Source organism: Plectrocnemia conspersa, unplaced genomic scaffold (assembly GCF_051122295.1).
Source record: "Plectrocnemia conspersa isolate PC_06_02 unplaced genomic scaffold, ASM5112229v1 ptg000012l, whole genome shotgun sequence".
Taxonomy (NCBI): Eukaryota; Metazoa; Arthropoda; class Insecta; order Trichoptera; family Polycentropodidae; genus Plectrocnemia; species Plectrocnemia conspersa.
The window spans coordinates 8,340,671-8,360,831 of NW_028277176.1; the positions used below are offsets into that span (position 1 = coordinate 8,340,671).

At 26.8% G+C, this 20,161-nt stretch overlaps 1 protein-coding gene across 1 annotated transcript in view; it reads right to left on the reverse strand.

Annotated features, from left to right (window-relative positions):
* Oamb (Octopamine receptor in mushroom bodies) overlaps nucleotides 1-19,688 on the reverse strand; it is a 190,012-nt gene extending 170,324 nt beyond the window's left edge. The window contains exon 1 of the mRNA XM_088199107.1: nucleotides 19,359-19,688. The gene's annotated coding sequence lies outside the window, so the exon portion shown is untranslated. The remainder of the gene's footprint in view (nucleotides 1-19,358) is intronic.
* Nucleotides 19,689-20,161: the final 473 nt, after the last annotated feature.

Here is a 20,161-nt window from a genome sequence, read left to right on the forward strand (position 1 = left end):
GTAAATTATTAAGTAGCAGATTTAATATTTACGATAAAAAAATTTAACGGCTAGTTTATCATTATATGATATTATAGTTAGTAACGCTATAATTTATTACTAAATAATTAACCAATAAAGTATAGAAACACTAGATTTATGAAAATACGATACATAAATAGCTGTACAATTAAACCAATGATTAGTTTTACAATTGTAAAAATGTATATTATTGTTTGGCGTAAGTGGTTATATGATGGAATCAGGTAAAATATTATACAAAAAAATTACCTTACGCAAGAAATAAAAATTACTATTACATTAAAAAATATTGAAAAAAAATTGTCAAAGTATTATTGATGAAAAATCAATCGTTTTAATTGCTGTGTGTACTTATATTAAAACTCGTATAATTATTAATTGAGATACATTAAATTTTTCTTAAAAAATATTCAAACCTAATCATTTCTTGAAATATTTGGAAATATTAAATTACGTGTAAATTATATTCGAGAAATACAATAGACTTCTATCAGATCGCGTTTCTTAAATAAGTCTGAATATATAATTACAACAAACATTTATTTGTAATCACTTGTCGGTGGTTCAGCCTGTTTTATTTAGTATATAAAGATAGGACTAATTAAATAAAAATAGGTAATAAATTATATAACATTTTTTTTTTATTAAAATAAATTAAATGAAAATGTCAAAATTTAGACATTTCTTAAAAATACGCCACAATATTTTTTTATCAAAATAAAACCCGAATGAACTTTCTTTGCCCTTTGTCCTTTTATGCTGAATGAACCTCTTTTATCCTGGGGCATCAGAAAATTATTCATTAAACCGAGCTTTATGTGCGAAGGTGAAAAACTTTTTTCAAATAAAGAATCACAAAAAATCCAGCGCTCCCTCCAAGTCAATTAACTTTTATGAGAAAGTTGTTTGTGATGCATCGTTAAATTACGTAAATTAACTGCTCGTAATGAGTTATCTTTATCTCTATGATTGACATTTTTTTAATTTATTATTTATTCACATAGTTAATCGTGTTTGTTTATGCTATGAAGTTTGTTGTTGTGGCTTTTTCCCATACAAAACATAATATTTTTAAAAAAAGCTGTTTGAATTTGGTAAATAGTTAGTTAATACAATATCAATGTAAAATATTAAAAAATGTCTTTTAATAAACAAAGGTTTATTATTATATTTTAATTAAATGTCAGAGTGAGTATAGAATAAATAGTGTTTTATAAAGAACTTGGAACTTGAATATCTACTTAAAATTGGGACTATTTCGATCTCAATGCAGTCTATAATTTTAAGAACGTAAAATAAGAGTAAAGCCCATATTAAAATATGCCTTATATACTAAACTTCATCATATTTAAAAAAAAAATTTGTAAGTTTTACATAACTTAAAAAATTAAATCTTAGATTTTTTTGTAATTTACTATATTTTTTACAGTATTTTTGTAAAAAAAACGATTAAACTATTATATAATATTATCACAAAGTATTATGAATAAAATTCATTTAAAAGTTATAAGATGTAAAATATTATCTAGAGATATAATATATTAAAAAAGTTTGCTATTAAGCAAAAAATAAAAATATTGAGTTTCAAGTATTATTTTAACGTATTAGTTTTTAAGCATTTTAAATATCAGCACAGCTTATACATTATATTATTTTGTATAAGCTAAGCAAATTTTATGTAAATCGCAAACCCTTTAAAAACATGGCAAATGGCGCTACTAATATAAATGAAGGTGATTATGTCCTACATATTTATGATTTTACACAAACACTGTACAAAAATAATTGTGTCTTAACGATAACATAGCAATTTATTTTACAATGAATTGATTCTGAATGTACTGCTAAATTTTACATTAAAAAGCAATTTATTATTCAGTCAAAATATATTTTAACTTTTTCAATATTTTTGTCCGACAAAACATTTAAAAATAGTTTTATTTACTTTTTAATGACAAATTATAATATTTTAGGTAAACCATTAAAAGTTTATGCATATCAAATACTCACAATATTCAGCTACTTATATTTGATAATATAAGTAGCTGAATATAATAAAAAATCAACAGTTTATAATCTGCAAACGTTCATCAAAAGTACATTTTATTGAGTACAAAAAAGTCTGTAGTGAAAAATAAGAGCTTAATTATTTTGGCCATACAATATTGTAAGAATTCGTAGAAAAAATATTTTTTTTCATGCGCTATTTTCAAATGAATTGTAAACAAAAACATTGTTTCTTTTTCACGTACATCATGAATGGACTTTAAGACAGCCGCTACAAGTAGGGAACTAATTCCGGTATTCCGTACGATTTACGATACATATGAATCCTGGAATTAGAAAAAATAAACCCAAAAAAATTTTGGTCTCTAAATAAGTTTGAAATGTTCGATACACCTGCACTTATCACATGCGAGATAACCAATTGCTAACAGATAATAAATAGCTCTCTAATGGTGCAAAACGAAATTTTAACAATTAAAGAGACGTGAGTAATTTCATTATCAAGATTAATTCAAAGAATAAAAAATATTAAAAAAACAAACAAGGACTCATAATGTTATTAAAAAATAAACTTTTTTACAATTCAAATTTTATAACTTTTACAATATGGTTAGCCAATCTAAAACAATATGTTCTCTATAGTGTTTCAAGGATTCTTCATTTATATACTTATTTCAAAATAAATGTCCTACATATAAATAATTTACCTATTTTATAAATGTTTATAAATAAAAAGTTTACAATTGATCAACGATAGAAAAGGATTGAAATTGCAAAATTAGCTTACGGGAAATTTTATATGTTTTTAAAAAAACAAAAAAAAATTTAAAAATCTGAAATATATTAAATAATACGTTGATCAGACACCTTCTTAAAATATGCATTCATTACTTAACAAATATCTTTAACACCTGCCTATCTTTTATGTATTTTCCAACCCTTTGGAAAACCGCTAAAATTCATCCATTAAAAAACCCGATCAGGATCCTACTAATCCGATTACTTATATTATAACCGTCATTAGCTTATTACCGTCATTTAGTAAAATAAGTGAAAAAATAACTCTTTTACGTTTAAAAGAATCTTTGGGGAATAAAATCATTATCAAACAGTTTAATTTCTGCTAGAATCACTCGACTAGACATTAACTTAGTTTTATGGAGATCATATGCGCTAATTTTAATATGAAAAAAAGTACGGGACTTAATGTTAGATATAGAAAAAGCTTTCGACACAGTATGGCATTACGGTTTGATTCATATTTTATACAGAAACAAAATGATGCTCATACAAGAAAAGAAGAAGCTATGTTCTTTCATTAAATAATGAACACTCGATCCCATATAAAATTCCAGCTGGAGCTCCTCAGAGAAGTTTGCTTGGGCCGTTCTTTATTAACTTGTATACGAACAATATTCCAAAAATAAAAACTATGCATTTATTCATGTACGCTGGTGATACATATATTTAACTAGTCCTTGCGGTCCTAAACCAATCGCAAATAAATTACAAAAATCTTTTGAAATTTTAAGTAAATATTTTGAAAGGTTAAAGATAACATACCATATAATCAAACGAATTAAAACAGAAGCAATTATTTTCATAAAACATAGACAAACTTTACCACCACTTCTCTTAAATGAAGGGGGCAATTAGGTAAAATGGAAAACAAGCATTAATACCTGAGCTTACGCGTAGACTCGAAGCTTAAATTTAATGAACATATTTTGGAACTTCGCTCTAAATGGCTTGCCGCCATTGTGGCACAGATATTTAATAGAAAAAGCGCGCTAACTAATAAAAAAATATTCTATAAACAATTAATTAGGCTCATTTTATCATATACAGTCTGGTGTAAAGTAACGCCAATAAATTTTTGTTTTTTAATTACAAGTCATTTAAAACAATGCTATAAAATACACATTTTTATACTAATCCTAAAAAAATGCATATTAACTTTAAAATTCCAACAATTAAATTTTTATTATTCTTAATTTTTATTTCGCTTTAATTGTAAAAACTTTTTCTCTTAATCACGAGCGTTTTGTTTTATATTCAATTTTTTATTGAATTGAGCGAATAATGAATTGTGAATATGAAAAAGGTTAAAACCAATAGTATATATATATTATATAGTTTGTATGTAAAAAAATATATTCTTGAAATAAACGTATTTTAATAAAAGTAGAAAGCTTTGACTAGAAACACAATAAAAAATTAGTTTATTTTGTTATTTGCAAATCTTGAGAATTTCTGGGAATATATAACACACGGGTATGTGAATACCTAATACAAGATCAATGGAGCAGCTACCCAGCGTCGAGAGAAGCCAGGACGAGTTTTCATTCATCGTGGGTTTTCTTTGGCGACACGCTTTATCTGGGCGACTGTGGTATATAAAAAAAGTTCCATCCATTAAAAAGCTCTTTAAGACTGAAAGCCTCTGTTTTCAGAAAGCGTCCCCCATTGCTAAGTGTTGATTCGGAAAATCTCTCTGAATAGAACCCCGCCGTTCACCTTGGAGAAATTAAAAAAAAAATCTACGTGTTATCGCGTGCATGCATGCATGGGAAACACGAAGAGTTTTCGATTATATATAATAACTTTCAAATCCAAGGTTTTTCCTCGAGCAAAATGAGCATGTTTATAATGCAAGCAAACCGTCGAACGTATTTTTATGATAATTCGCAATAAAATGGCATAAAAATTTAATACGCCCGATGCGAAATGAACGTTGAACAATATCAATAAAGTTTGTTTCTTTTGAACGTTTTGATAGCACCTGCTACTTAAATTAAAACAAATAAGATAATTTTCCTGCATATACATTGAACATTTTATAAAATGTAGTTATTTTTATAGACTAAGAAATTTACGACAGGCTTATTCCACTGGATTAATTGATTTAATATTATTTTTAATAATAGTTTAATTTGTGTAAACTATACTTTAATAAATTAAAATAGACAATGTCAAGTTTGTTTACTAAAATAACTTATTTTGGTCGATAAACAATTTTATGGTTTAAGACGCAAAGTGCCATAATGCACGTTCCTCGTTTTTATCTTATCAGTTTTTAAGCTGATGTCATCGCGCTTTTTCCATCGATAAAAATAAATTAAAAAAAAACTTTTATCGCAAGCATGAACAGTTTGGCCCACGTGCCGCAATTCCATGTATGCGGCCAGAATGAGAGTAAGGGGATTGCACAACGTTTGCCAAATGGGTCCTGGCGGGAAATGTGGTACTTTTTTGATCGAAATAGCCCCATTCAATTTATTACATTGTCGGTATAGGTTGCGATTGAGAACTCTCGATCTATTTGAAACCGATCCTTAGAAATATATTTGTGAAATTCAGATTTATTGTATTGCATATGTATCAGTAGCGTAAGAGATTCTGTCACGATTTTACCGCTCGAAATTTCCCAGAAAATATTTTAAAATATATCCGACAAGGTTCAAGATTTCAGGAAAAATTTAAAATAAGTTAATTTTTATTTTTAATGATTTTTAATTAAATATATTTTAAAACTAGTCGTTTTTGCTATTTTTGCGGAATTTTCAATAAATATATGTTTTGTAAAAAGGTGATTTTTTTACGCTACCAAAATAATTTTAAATACATATATTGCTATTTTTAAATAAAAGTTTTAATCCCCATTAGGTTTCCATGAACTTTTACAAGCTTAAGTTACCTTTGAAAATGCCTGAAAGGACTTACCACAATGTCCCATTATTACGCGAAAAAGCGTCAACAGACCGTAATGTGTTGATATACTAAAAAAATGTCATACATTTTTATTAACTTTTCAATAAAAAGCCTTAAATATTTGAATTTTTGATAGCATCTAAAATGGCAACGAAGCTTAAAATATAATTTTAAAACGCAAAATATAAGTCTCATTTTATTTTTAAAATTTTAATTTTATCAAGATTTATAACTGCAAAAAAATAATGCCATGTATTTTTCAACAAAAAATTATAGACGGTGATTTACAACGTCATAGTGATAATTCTAATAGGCAAGAATAAGGATTTAAGAATCACTTCATGCAAATTCAAGATGAATTGTAACAACGCCGTAAACAAAAAATTTTTGAGTGAAAGAAAAATTTTGTATACATATTTTAAAAGCCACCAATGCTATTTACAAAAAATAGTTCTAGATTTAATGAATTTATCAATTGTAAAAAAATGATTTACTAATAGCTGTCGGTACCTCACTGTTGTGAGGTTCCGACAGCTATTAGTTAATAAATTTCTCTTAATAAAGGTCTTATTGTTTTTAATTATTTTTCAGAAGCAATGATAGAACAATTTAATGACCTATATGACGACAACGTAGAATTGGTATATATAAATAAAAAGTTGAAGTATTTTCTTTTTATAAAAAACATACGACATAAGTTTGATGTAACTGAATATCCTGAAGAGAAATGATTGCACAGAAGAAAAATTGATTAAAAACCATGACGTAGATATATATTTTGCTACATCGGAATTAAAAATAAGTCACTCTTAGATACTTTGGCTATAGATTATTTCAGGTATGCAATCATATATTAAAAATCATTATAAAATGTCGTTTATTTGATAACATCTAAGAAACTATCTGTTGGCTTATATATATATATATATATATATATATATATATATATATATATATATATATATATATATATATATATATATATATATATATAATATATATAAGCGATCCCACGATTTGATCGACAAATACTAAGGATTTATTACATGTTCACGTTTAAAACGTACCTGATTTATTTGCAATTCGTCAAATCTAACGAATATGCGCATTAAATCAGAAGCAATGATAATTTTTATGTATTGTAAAAGGAAAAACTCACTTTTCGGCCTCGGAGCCCGTCGACGGGAATTCAAAATTTGAAGATTCCATTACGAAGATTGTTTATCTAGTTTAATCAATGTTTTCTTATAATCCTTACACACAATATGTATATATTTCATTTTCATTGTTATAACATACCTTGTTAATTTGCAATCCGATTATTTATATTCAGTCAAATCAAACAACACACATAACGAATAAATGAAAATTATTGTCGCATAGCAAAATTTTGTCAATAAATAACAATTATTTAAAACTGTTGTCACGTTATTGTCGGCCATCTTGTTTTATATTTGAATACTTATTTTTCATTGCTCGGCAACAAAAGAATTTATTAGCGGAGGTTCGAAATCATCGTGCAAACTCTATTTTTATTAATTTTAATTAAATATATTTTTATTTTTATTACATATGATTAAATATATTTCCATTTATATTTTTAATAATTATAATTAAATATTTTTGTTAAAAAAATTAAACCAATAATGTAAGTTTGAATTTTTTAACAATCATGAGTAGATAATACATTGAATTGATTCTATACACATTACAAATATAATAATAAACGATGCAGTTTCATATAGTTTAGCCATATTTATTTAGCTACATATGGTTGAAGCTTTTGCTATAAGATCACTTGTCTTCAAAACAAATTGGGCATATGAGTATATAAATGTGTGTTGAGGATTTTAATATTGTCCCGAGACACGAGATGGCACAAAGCTTAAATTTCACAGATAAAAATTTCAGGGCTGTCTAGACATATAGGAAATAAGACAACCCTAATTATATGATGCTTTAAAAATGAGCTGCAAAAAAGATGCACTTAGAGGGTCATAAACTTATGCGGTTATTTAATGGCCTGTTCATATGTTGACGATTCATTTAAATAAATGATAATTGAAAAAATTTAAAACTATAACAATTTGTGTAAATTCATTGAGGATCTGCTTTCATAATTCACAAACATGATCAATAATGTATTATAATTGTTTTTATAATCACCAAAAACTATCACGAGCAGCAATCATTTACAACTTTAATTTCAACATTATTACAGCTATTAAAAAATATAACCTTTAGAAAAGCGTAAAAAATTCTTTGATACAAATGCATTTATGTACGCAACTTAATAGAAATATAATTCTGAAATCACATCTTGTCATAATCCTTGGTGATGTAGCTAGAAGTACATATGTTTATTGCTCCCTAACGTATTAACGTACCTTTACCCAAAATTGAAAACCTAATCTAAGATTATCTGTAAAAATATAAATTAAATTATATAGTATTTATTTTCATACATTCGAATCTTACGTGAAATATGAACGCTCAAATTTATTAATAATAAATTGCGCTGTTAAAAAATACTCTCTCAGACGCGATGAAATGTAAAAAATATGAAACTCAATTGGACTTAAACTCTTGACCCATTTAATGGTAGGATTACCTCAGTCGCAAATAAAGATTTTATTATTATGATTTTATATTTTATAACCTTAAAATGGTCGTATTAAAACAATAATTCTTCTGTGACGTGTCGAAGGCCCACAGATAAAAATACTCGTGTAAGCTAAAACGGAAAGTTATCTAAGTTTAGAAGTTGCATGTAAGGCAATTTGTAGGTCAAAAGCTCTCATACTCGTTTGGCATGTTCAGTTTTAAGCACATGAAGAAACTGTACCGTACTAGTTAAATGTTTTCAAGCTGCGAAACAGTATTTTAAATTGAACGTGAGTTGGTACAGATAGAAAGCTTCTCATTCTTCCGATATAGCAAACAGAATCTATACTCTACAAATAAAAAATCGACAACTCAAACATTATATTAAGCTTACAAAATATGTTTAAGGATCGCATTGCCTTATAGAGTTTGAGTATGCGAATTTCGTTATATGCTGATTTGAAGTTTCCTGATAAATTATAGGTATAGATGTTATATATTTGCGTCTTCTTAGATCGGTTTGAGTGAGAAGATTTTCTGAGTCGTTGATTTTCAAGGGCGAAATCTATATTTTTTTATATGAATTGTATATATAAAATTTATGCTTAGTGTTTTAAATATCGTCATATACTTATATATGATAACTATGTATTTATAAGAGTTAAACAATGCATCAAAATATTTTAGTAACTCGTTTTCATAGATATTGTATGTATCTTGCTTTATATCAGTCCTTATTTTTTTATTGAAATATCCTAGAATTGTTTGTTCACTTAGCTTTTCAATTTATTTTAAGTTGTTTGCGTGGTCGAGACGTTTTAACCTGTGATCTTTTATTCCTTTCGTTCGCTTTTGTATTATTCTAGCCGCCCTATGTGTTTGCTATGTAACCACTCATTTAGTGTCTGGTTTGTGTATCACCCTAACACATATTCAGCAGCAAATTGGCAAATTTCTAGTAATATAACATATCTAATGTTATAGTAATATTATCCGTCATTTATTAGACCACTTTCACATCTGCATTTTTTAAATATTCTGAAGCACTTTATGTCAATAATTAGTAAAACGAGGATCTTAATTAAATTCGAGCTAATGAATCAAACTCTGCAGGACTAAAACACCCCTCTGGTGCAATAATAAGTTTTAAAAGCACTCTTTTAAAGCATTGTATGGCATAATATTGTCGATTAAATGTTTATGATTTTTATTACCAATTTAAAATTTACTTCTATTTCTACTATATATATTATATTTTAGCCAGCTGTTACAAATATTTAAATTAGATTACTTATAAATATTTTAATATATGCTTGATAAACTAATATATAATATATGTATATATAATTGAATAGATCAATTTCAAAATAGCATCATAAATTAATATAGTAATATTATACGGTTGAAAGAGTGCAATAAAATCAAATGTAGAGCAGGTTCGTAAAATTTATCTTTTAGAAAAATAAATGGACTTTTGCCACACAATAATAAAAGTTACGTAATCCATCGTCTAATTGCTCTGTCGTGTTACGAACTCGTTGAGATATTTGCTAGACTACACTAATAAGATAATATATCTCCAATTGACAGTATAAATTCGTTTCATCATTGAAGCAGTTAAATTATTATAGATGTAATAAAATGTCTCAACACACGCCAAAGAATTTATTATATCGCCTTATATATTTATATAAAATTTTATATCAAATTTCGGGGTCGTTAAAATATTTTTGCTTTCTTTTGATTAATCTTTTATACCGCACCAACCGACAAAGAAATATTTAATTTGATTTTTTTACCCATCCTGAATAACGTTAACAAAGTAGCGTGTCATCTGAGGGTTATCCTTGTTATATGAATATGCTTGTAATAATTCATTATTTTATAAAAAAAAATGTGCAAAAAGACAGACTATTCGTCACAATAAAAAGTAATATTATCCAGACAATGAAAACCTAATTTGCATAAACGGTTCTCCTAAGCGTAGAATTATGAATAATAAGATAAAAATGTTCAAAATTTACATACGTTACTTTGTGAATACTAATGCGTCGAAATAAGCGTATACTTGTTGCTGAGTGAAGTGAGAAAAGTTGAGATCAGTGTATAAAATATTTAGCCTGTAAAGATAAATATTTAGGATAAGCCATATTGAAGGAATCTGTAAAATTTATGAAAGGTATGCGTTTTTACATATAATTTAAATACTTCAAATTTTATTTATGTATAAAATTGAATAGTAATGCTATATTTTATGGCTCGACTGAGAAACTGTAGATTGTAAGAATTATCTAAGTAACTACAATAAGAGTAAATCAGTGACTAATTTACAAATATGATATGAAAGAATTACTAATTCGAATATAATACTTGCAATAATAAACTTAGTTTAATAAGACGATCTACAATACATACATATATATGTATATATAATAGTTAGTAAAATATTGTTAAAAATAATTTGAACAATAACCGAGGTTAACTATTTTTTTAATAAAGATTAATAATAATAAATAGATTACCGTTAATTATTTTATTTTATCTATAATATTAAACTTAATGTAGACATCATATGATAAATTGCCATAAGCGCTGGCTTTGGCGCAATCTGTTTCAATGCATACCGGTCTTAAAATGATACAGAAAAGTAGCTACATAATATACATACATATATGAACGTCTAAATAAATATAATTTTTGGTAATTTAAATTATTAAATCGTCTGTTTATAGTACCGCCAAAATATTTGAAAAACTATAGGAAAAAATATATGAAACTGAAAATATTAAAAGTAAAAAATCATAAAATTGCATTCAAGTCTTAGATTTTTTAACGACTCTCACTCGTGCATTTATGACAATCGCTTTTATCTGAATACGAACGTTAACTGTGGTTTATGCGTTGCATTTAGAACCCTTTATGTCAGCAAACGGCATAGAGGAAAAATACATTTATATTTTCCTCTCGCAGAATAAACTTGTGAAAAAATGCAAACTGATTACACTCGAGCAATATAGAAAACGATAAAAACTTTTTTATGCTAGATATTTTTCCGGTAAAGTTGACTGAAAAATAAAACGGCATCGATCGAATTTACCGATGCGATTTTTTTATATACAGGTGTTCGATTTTTTAAATATACAACGTATATAAAACGTTTTTAAAAGCAGAATCATACGTTCACAATTTATTTTCGAACACAAAATGTAGTTTGATTCACTAAACATTCAAAGTAGTTTTGTTCGACATGGAAAAGCAATTATTCTCACTACAGACATGCATTGAAATTATTATTAATTAGTAGTGGCTGAGGTAAATAATTGTTTAGCTGCAAAATATTATTTGTATTACAATAATGAAATGTAAAATATTTGTTTTTTCATTGAGAGATCAATATACATGGTTATGTAATATTTGTTTATCAATAATCACAAACATTAAATTCGGGTTTAATATTTTGTATATATCATATAATCAACAAGAAATTTAGAATTAATTTTAGATAAAACCCACAAAAGTAATTAAAAATAAATATTGTATTATAAAATATTAATTATCGACATACTTTTTAATATTTACTTATGATATAAATTTTATGTTATATATTATGATCCCTCACTTTTTGTTCTTTACTCTTAAAAATCCACCGCTATAGTATGACAAATGTGAGTGTGAAATAATTCCCAAATATTGTCTGTTCATTATTTCATCAGAATTCTCATTTCGTAGAAAAGAAACAGATGATTAAACAAACCGCAAAATTATTGAGATTAATAAGTTCAGTTTTTTATATCGATTGGTAATAAATGCTAAAGATTATCATGAGTTTCGCGCTGGTTTACCCAACCGTGACTGTCATACGCGACAGCCCAGGTAGGAGATTGGGATTTGAACATGAAAGACCCTAGATTATAGCATTGATAATTTAGAGTTTTTCTTTTGTGGTTTGCCTTTTTGTTCGTAGATGTTTCAAATTTACACGGAGCTTAACTGACAGCTACCTTCTCCCCCTCTTCTTAAATTGATTAGTTGATGACCATCAATATTTTTGCTCCGGCTTTTCTGACTGCTGTCAGCGACAACCCAGGTCTAACCTAACCTATTAAGGTAAAACTTACTGTTGTTAGTATGTAACACTATCAATTCAATTCTGCTGCGATTGCGACATATACTCAAGATAATTGTTACTAACCAAATAAAAAATCACTTCCGTTATTATAATATAATACTATCCTTGAATATTTTCATTATGAATACCCATCTCATTTATATAATAAAGACTAAGTAATTTAGATTTTTAATCTATATTTACTTATTTTCTATACAAATTAACAAGAGCGTGAACATAACGCCGACATTAAAATATTGAAGTTTTACCGTTGACAGCAAAACACAGTGTTTCTTTCCATCTTTTATTTTGACAGGGCCTTTGTGAATGTCGAATAATTAACGACTAACTATGCAGCGAACGGCATTGAATTACTACAATGCTAAAACACTCAAACTCGAAACATGAGATTTTTTAGTCACAAGCCGTATCTTTAAAGTTTTCTTGTTTCAATGTAAGGGAAAAATCATATCTCAAAATTGATCTTATTTATTATTTTATTTATTGATTCAAATCTAGTCTAAAGATAAATCTTTCAGTGATTATAAATTATTCATATATGGACATATGTATGTATTAAATAATACATAAATAATAAAAGTATTGTTTATGAAACAAAAATCGATAATAACGCAAAACCACATCTATTCACATGTATTGTGCTGCATGTTTATACAATTGTACAAAATTGCAATATTTAAGCAAATGTAAGACTTTACTATAATGGAAGAAGACAAATTGCTTCTATTATATGTACTTGCATTTTCATGATAGAAAATGCAACGGTTAATAAAAGAAACAGAAATAAATAAAATTATAATGTAGAGTAAATAAATAAATATGTACTGATTGACTATTCACATTGCAATTTGTGCTAAATATTTTATTTCGGTAACTTTTATTCTATTAAAAAATCTAGTATTATTAAAAAGGATTAATTTAACAATAATAGACTTTTGGATATAATAAAAATAAATTGTCTTCAAATGCATTGTGCAGTTAAATTAATCTCGATGATTGAATTTTACCCCGAAAGATCTCGCTGTTTATTTGACAGCTGTTATTTCAGAATCTTACATATGTATAAAATACGCCATATACCGTATAAACTCGTGGAACTTATGAACATATATCGCTGCAACGCTGTAGGGCGTCGTTGATTACGGGGTAGCAATATATAATTTCTAAGAAATTGCGCGAAAAATATAACGTATGTAAACACATTGTGCCCGACGCTGTTTGCTTACATGAGAGATTTGTATTATTCTAATGTAAATATTTACAACTGAATAATAAAATATGCTAAGAATCATTTAGATTTTTTTTATATGTGTAATTAGTGAGTGAATTTTATTATATTTTTACATATAAATATGTACTAATGTATATTTAATATCAAAATCATTTTCTGGTTCGCTTTTCTTGTGTTTATCGCTCTTTATTTATTGATTTAATACATATTTGTTAGATAATATGGATTTTTTTATTACAAAGTATGGCTTTTGACATATTATGAAAGTTATTTTAGAAAAAAAATCTGTTTTTTTATCTGATAAGTGCTACTGCTTACTATCAGGGATTTGTAATGCAAGTTACCTTCTCTTATATGGATTGCCTTCCTAAGCACATAACTATCTAGGAGAAGGCAACCTTCTAGATAGAAATTTTGAATTTAACTAATTATAAATTAATATGTGTATTTATAATTATTAAATGTTACTTTGCATATGCGACTGGTATTAAATTAAGAACATTAAAAATTCAAGTTTACTGCTGTGGCTCGAACCCGTTGCCTCTAGTTTACCAGTCTATGCCTTACGGAGTACCCTAACCCAACCTTACAAAAATATAAAAACCATTTTACATTAATACTGATCGTACTGATTATAACAACTGTCCTATTGACGATTTATTTAAGTAACAATACCAAGCATTTATTTAAACTACTGACTAAATTAAGTATTGTCATTTATAAATATTTTTATGTAAATATTATTATAATCAATAATAAAAATTGGTTTTAAATGTACATATCACTTAAAATAAAAAAAATAATTTGTATAAAAAATAAAAAAAATAGTTTAGAAAAAAAAAAATTAAAAAATCTACATACACTTTTTGCAAAAAGTATACAAATACTGTCCTTTTTAGGATAAGTGCTCTGTAAAAAAATTAAAAAGCCATATTATAAATTTTATACAAAAAAATTATCGATTAAAAAAAATACAATAAAATAATTAAAATCTACATACAGTTTTACCAAACACTTTTCTCTTTTATATCACTTTTTTAAATAAATTATTTATATTTAACCTATAGTTAAGATATTCTAAATCAACTTATTAACAAAGTTTAAAAAAAATGTTACTTTTTTCACCATTAAGATGCTTATAATTTTTATGTTTCTATAGCGTAATAAAAAACATTAATAAATAAAAGATGAAGAATCAAGCGCGGGCGGTGAGATAATTTTCCTCTCGGTCACTCGCATGTTAAGTGACGAGAATGAGTGAGAGATAAGAGCATGCAGTCAGCATGCCTTTATTCTCATTCACATACAAAATGCCAAAGTACAAATTGATTTAGAGTCAGTAGCACAAACTTTAATGTTTCTTAATGTGTTTAAATATGTTTCCAAAGAAATTGTGTTTGAGAATCTTATGCTTGTTTTAGAGTATTATTAAATAAAATATATATTTGAAAATAAATACTAAATTATATTACTTGATTTGAAATAATATTTATTTTCACGTTATTAATAATAAAAATATATTCTTTAAATTATTTTGTATTGAATATTTATAATGTATACATAACTCTTATCAAAGATAAAATAAAAAATCAAACATGTCTTTGATCTTCATAAATAAAAATGCTTTTCATTAACTTTGTGTTATATAAAAATTATATCAAAGCGATCTGAGTAAATAGTTAACCCAAACCATTAAATGCTTGTATTTTTATAAAATTATATTATTTTTTATGTGTACATTGATACATTAAATGAAAATAAACCATTAATAAAAACACCGAGACCTTCTCCGCACACAAATAACAAAAGGGATATATAAATTACTTTTGTCCTACGTCGCCACCAGAACATTATCTTTGAATGAGCTTTCCTCTTTTGGAGCCTCCATAATTAATACACCTATTTGGGGTCCCTTAAAGACAAATACGCCAGATGTGTTGACTCAAATACATACGTATAGATATGTTGTACATCTAAGCAATTAATATAATTAAGATTGCCGATTACTGGCACGACTTAGAAAGACAAAGCGTTCAAATTTTCCATGGACACATGCGGTCGCCAATCTCTTTAAGTGTTTTCAGCTAATTAATGTAGCGCCACAATGTCACCCAGGGTTTAATAACGCTACTTAAGGACGAGGCGCAAAAGTGCTTAAAATTATTAAAAATATTTTATTTTAATACGTAGCGTGTGCGGGGTCGACGTAGCAATTTATGTAAATTGTATACGCGAGTTAGTGATAAGCGTTAAGTTTCAGTGATTTGTGACCATTATGGATAACTAAAAAATGATAAAAATATAATGTAATAACGATGGATATATAATTATGCTACTAGTTTTCAAATTCCGGTTATTAGAATTGTAATTGCCGTTTTAAAATAAAGTAACCGTGAACATTAAATACATATACAAAAAAAAACTATTTTAAAAACAAATATTATGATAGTAAATATCACCGTTGACCTTTAGTTAATTTTTTCATACGTAAATGATTATGTATTGAAAATAAGTAGAGATGCAATATTTATTTGAATATACTAATTAATGTGATTAAAGCATGGTAATAAAATAAATGAAAAATAAAAATATATTATTAATTCAACCCGAATTCTTAATACTTTATAAAATAATAACAGTATAATATTGTATTTTTTTCAATTTCTGCAAAAAAAAGATCCGAAAATATTTCTTTATACATTTTATTTGTATGATATATAATATTCTGTATTTTTTCAATATTTTTCTTTGTAGTTTAACAGTCTTTAATTTACTAAATATTTATTACACGCAGCACGCGAGCAGTTGGGTAATTAATATTAAATGCTGTCCGTAAGAGAAGTTTTTTATATAACTTTGAGGTCTGTGTGAATTTGGACGGCTCGCAAGATAATTTGCGACCTGTGCGTGCGGCCCCCAATTATGAGTAAGTTTAATGTAAAACTTCTCCTTATACTCTAGTTAAACCACAAACATACAATAAATGTAACTATAAATATTTTTCTCTTAAAATATCAAACAAACGAAATAAAGTCAATATGAAATATATGTTTGGTTTAATATAAGAACATTCTATGTGACTTTTTGTTAATAAAACTATTTTATAATGGTATCCTTTGAATTCCAATCTACTTGTACTCATGTCATAAAAGTCGTCGTAAAATTAATACAATGCAATGTTATGTTAGTATGAAATTAATGGCTCTTTCTCAGAAACATTATAAATAAAGATGTGTTTAAATCGAAAAATATTCAATACATTTTATTGTAAATATTATTTATACGGTAAAAAATCCCCACGGTAAAAATTCCACACCATTAAAAGGTCGCGCGGTAATATGGACAGACACAAAGTCAAGTATTATTTCTATAAAAAAAATGTTTTTCTATGATTATACATTATTTTATTTTTATTTTAAAATCTAAAATCGGAAGCTTATAAAAATGTATATGTTTGTATTTATATTTGAAAAAAGCAATGACGTTAAGATACGTACACTTTAATAAGTTTTATTTTATTTCTACTCAAATGGCATATACATATGTACCACTTTCATCCAAAAAGTTCATCTTCAAATTCATTGATATTGTACCTAAATCAACGTTTTTATAAACGTGGAAAACCTTGCTTAAGTCGTATCTAAGAAAATATTGCAATACACAAAAAACTATATATTGAAATCTCACTATAGCGAAGCTAACAGGACCGAAGAAAAAATTCGTTATATTGAATGTATGGAACATTTATTTTTAATTACCATAATACTACAGCATTCAAATAACCGCTTATAAAAATGACAGATCATTTTTTGTCCATTTTTAAGGGTACTGTAATGAACACAATAAATTTGTTAAAAATAGTTTGAGGATCGGCGAAACACTTTGAATGTCGCTCGTGAATTGAACGAAGTGAATTTAGAAAAATATTGTGGTAAGTTAAATTCGGATCAAAATATTTCGTTATACTGAGATCAGTCTTCAATACAATGAAAACATTTTGTATGAAAGTTTTTCGGGGACAAATTGAATATTCGTTTTACTGGGAATTTCGTTATTTCAGTATTTGTTACAAAGAGATTTCATTGTATTATTTTCTTATTATGAAGAGAATCTGTTTCGCGTCAGTTTTTACGACTACGGCTATCACTCGTGAAGGCCCAAGTAGGAGGTGCCGAAACTCCTAAGCCTTTGCAATTGACTGCTAAGGGTCTTAAATCCACGCCACACGTTTTTAATAAGCGTTTTGAACATAAACTGTTATTAATGTAACGTTTAATTGATACCGGAACTTTATAAACAAAATTTTCAATAAAAAAAGGAATAATTTTCTAAAAAAATATATTAACAAGCGCATTCATCTTAATATTTGTAGGTTAATAAAGATCATTATTTGTGAAGTAAAAAGGTAGGCCATGATTAGATAATATATTTTATTGTCGTTTGTGTATAAATGAAAATTATTATTATATGAATGTTTTTTTTTAATCTTCTGTTGTAACTTGATACGCGTTATTCAGTTACAATGAATTTTTGCAAGTAAGCATTAACCGCCAAATTAAAAGTCGGGAATCAGTGTCATTTATATAATTAATTTTAAATTATTATGTGTATTATAATTTATAATCAATATATACTTTTCAACTGGGGCCAGTTTATAATAAATAGTCTGCTGTCGTGGCTCGAACCCGTGGCCTCTGAGTTACCAGTCTAGTTCTTATTATCTACGGTATTCCAACCTTATAATTTAAACATTGTAAATCTCCCGTTGTAACATGACATGCATAAGCCTAATGCGTTACAACAAAGTAAACTCAATTAACAACTGGTAAGTAGTGAGACAACACACTCTCATCAATGTCTGTAATTATAAACTTTTATTACAAATTACGATCGATTCATTGTGTAGTGATGCACGATTTATTTTTTTTAACATCACACCTAAAAAAACTTATCGGGTATTTTTACAGCTTTTGTTTTACGCCGCATACGGATAAGGGTTATCGGTATTTTTCCTGTAGTAGGCGCGTTTATTACGTTCGTCCGTAGGCATAGGGCGGTTAATAATTAATCGATAAGATAAAGAATTACCTTTTCTGTGACGATTGATCGGAAATATAAAAATATAATATAACTTATAACGATATAAATTGAATTTATTTTCCATATGTACATCGTGCTTTCAAAAGATAGATACAGTTATGTCAATATTATGATTTAGTGGCTTTTGCTTATTGTTTATTATAAAAGGTAATACACAAAAACACTAGGAGTAATTAAGTGACTTGATATGGTAAAATGAATTAAATTTTAACTTTAAGTAATGCATGTACCAAACCATCAAAACTTAACATACCAATCTTTTGGATTAATAAAACTAGTACTCTCACAATCAAAATATGTCTTATTATATTGGACAATTATATACGTATATTGGCTAAAGGAATACATGTGCTACTGCTAAAACAATGAATGTAAAAAAATGTATACCGGTAAAAAATATAGTGTTAATTTGAGTCAACCAAACAGCGCGTAAAAAACAGACTTTTAACCTTTTTTTTCAAATAGATTTTGCTTTATGATAATTGATGTTTTTTGATATTGGTTGCACTTTTTAAGCCACATATTTATTGCGAATAAAATAAAATATGTATTTACCTATACGGATCATTGGGGTTTTTTTATCACTTCACGATTAAAAAGTTGCACTCGATGTTCGATACAATTTCACAGAGCCGCATTGGCACAAATAAAAAATTGAAACACAAAACACTGACCAAAGAGTGGTTTCACCTTTTATTGATAGTTGCATTTTTATGTATGTCGGTGATACTAACGCCGCCGGGCACAAAGTGTATTATTAACTCGGATGTATATACTTGTGCGAAGTGTATCGAACGTGTATGAGGAGTTGTGTAACTATTGGCAAATAACCGATTTTCGGGCACGTGGCTGCCGTCCGTTTTCAAAGACACTCTAACTCAGACTGATTCGAAACATAATTTACAGCCGATTTGATGCTAATGCCTATTGTGATGTTCGCATATACACCTGCTATGAAAAATATGTATTATTCAACTACAATCGTATACATGTAAGGTTTTGATTTTATCCCTTTATCCTTTTACTTTGGAATTAAACGTATTTTTTGTGACAAAGTTTCTTGGAATAAAAGTTCAAAGTTGTAATCAGTAATTTGCCTTTATCTCAAAAAATGTAAATAAAACAATGAGTATTTATATTTGTAAATGTGTTTATTTACACGCCCACATGTATTAGATAAAAGTGAACTTGGTATAGTATACATAGATAAATGTGTGTAAGTTCTAACGGCACAGTGAGATCAGTAAGAATTTAAAATAATCGAACAATTAAAAACTATTTTTCTATATAAAATAAAAACTATTTTATTTATGCATTCTTAGAGATTAAAATAAATATACATAATTATTTAATAATTT